Below are 2,424 nucleotides of genomic sequence, written 5' to 3'. Positions count from 1 at the left end.
TGTGTGTGTGTGTGTGTGTGCGCGCGCGCGCGCGCGTGCGTGTGCGTGCGCGTGTAATTATTTGGTATCTAGGTGAAAATTACAAAAGCAATGCTTTACTTTACAAAGGAGCTAAAACATTCTGAAAATATTTGGTTATGCCCCCCTGTCTTGTACATAACTATGACGACATAATATAGAGGCGTTTTTTTAAAACACGTTTTCATTCACTTAGTCTGTTTCTGACTGTTTGTTAAAAATGAGCGCAGCTGGTTTTAGCTAAAAACATTATAATAGTAGCATGCTATCCTTATTTTTTTTACATGAAGATTTGTCATCACTGTTTGTGTACTACTTAATTGACATTTTAACAACCTATTTCGTCATATCTCTGAAACCGTGTGAATGCTTGCTCTCACATAATTTGATGACCATAAATTATGCACAGATTGCGTGATTATGTGTATGTATGGACACAAATTCATGCAAATTGATCAACTTTTATTTCACGGCCTCCATGACCCTCATACATGTAGTGTCTTCACCTTTTGATAAAAACTCATTACATTTATTTTATATACAGGGAGAGATATATATGTATTATATAAAGAGAGAGAGAGACAGAGACAGAGACAGAGACAGAGACAGAGACAGAGACAGAGACAGATAGATAGAGAGAGAGAGAGGGAGAACCTATGTATATATAATTTATGTGTGTGGCGTGTATATATTATATACATTGGAGGTGTTTTACAACTCCAGAGACACAATGTAGGAGGCGGGCTACTTTTACCCTGCCTGTCGGGGTCAACCCAGTCTGAGAGGGATAGATGTTTTAGCAGGCAGGTGGAGAGAGATACGCCATAAAATATCTCCCCACACAGGAATCGAACACACGTCTTCGGTGTGTGACAGCGAAGGGCCTAACCAATGCACCACAGACGCTGATGCATTAACCAATGGTGTTTGTTTTACAACAAAAACGAGAAAAATAATTAGAAGTGTGCTAATTTTGTTTATAGAAATGCTGTAATACAAATACGTAATGCATAATTAAAGGATTATTAAGAACTTAGCTGGGCCCCCTTTTGTTTAAAGGAATGATCGGTGCATTAACATCAGCTGAAAGTCATTGGCCTACTATATTTACACTACTGGAATGGAGCAATAAATCCAGAGAGATGCGAAAAATTAGATGGTTTAGACATAGTGATGTATAGATTAATTCTTTATTTCGCTTTCGTGATTGTACACTCCAGACTTTCAAAGGTATGGAATGGAAGCAGTACGCACGGCTGCTGAACGGAAACCTCTTAGAAGACGGACTTTCCCAAGATTAGATCTAAACGAAATTAATGAAAAACTGAAAATTAAACTACAGCGACTTCAGACTCCTCCATAGAACTGTGCACCCTATAAATGATTCTGAACCACCATTAATCATGTCAAATTCGAAAGTTAAGTGGTTCCGAAGTTTTAGGCGGCCAAAGTGACGAACTTTCACAAGCATAATATGTATAGAAGAATGAAACGATTTTATAAACGCAATATTTTGACAGTAGAAAACACAAGCTAAGTCACAAGTATTGTACTCACAATCAACTTTTATTTCCTGCCTCTCAAGTGTTCAATGTGGCCATCACCAGCAGTACGGGCAACATGAATGCGACAAGAGAGTTCGGTCTACTGAGTTGATTGCTGTCTTGTTGTAATTCGATGTTTAAAGGTCATTGCGGTTGGTGGGTAGCGGTGGAACATCAACGTAATCTTTTACATATACCCACATTGAAAATATCCCAAAGTGAAGCCTGCGGATCTGGCAGGCAAAGCACAGAAAGCAACGCCTTGGGCTCCTTTCCGACCCATCTATCGCTGGGGCACTTTTACATTTAAACCACGAACTATCAGATGCCAATGGGGCGGTGCTCCATCTTGTTGAAAAATGAAGGATCGCAAATCTGCCTTCAGTGATGGGATGAGCCAGAGTTAGAGCATATCAACATAGATTTGTCCGGTAACGGTATTTCCTTTAAAGGAAGAACGACGCAACAACATCACCCAATGTGACAGCTATTCAAAAGTTAGATAACTTCTCTTTCAAATTGTCACTGACTCATTCCATCAAGACACATAAGAATTGAAGCAATGTGTCGTCAAATTGATTATTATTCGTTTTTGTTCAACAGCTGGATAACTATTAACTCCTCTTCCAATTAATGGTCACTGATTCATTCCATAAAGACGGTTGAGAACTGAAGCAATATGTCATAAAATCGGCTCATTCTTTTTGAATCACCATGTATTATCTTCTAAGTATACACCCAGGTAATTTAAGAATGTAATGCGCTTCGAATGAAAAATATGGAGATGCGCAGCATACACCCTATTATTATTATTATTACTGTTTTTTCAAATTATTTCTATTATATTTGAATTTATTATTAT

This window comes from Aplysia californica, unplaced genomic scaffold, assembly GCF_000002075.1.
Source record: "Aplysia californica isolate F4 #8 unplaced genomic scaffold, AplCal3.0 scaffold00507, whole genome shotgun sequence".
NCBI classification, from domain to species: domain Eukaryota; kingdom Metazoa; phylum Mollusca; class Gastropoda; order Aplysiida; family Aplysiidae; genus Aplysia; species Aplysia californica.
This window is presented reverse-complemented; position numbering follows the sequence as displayed.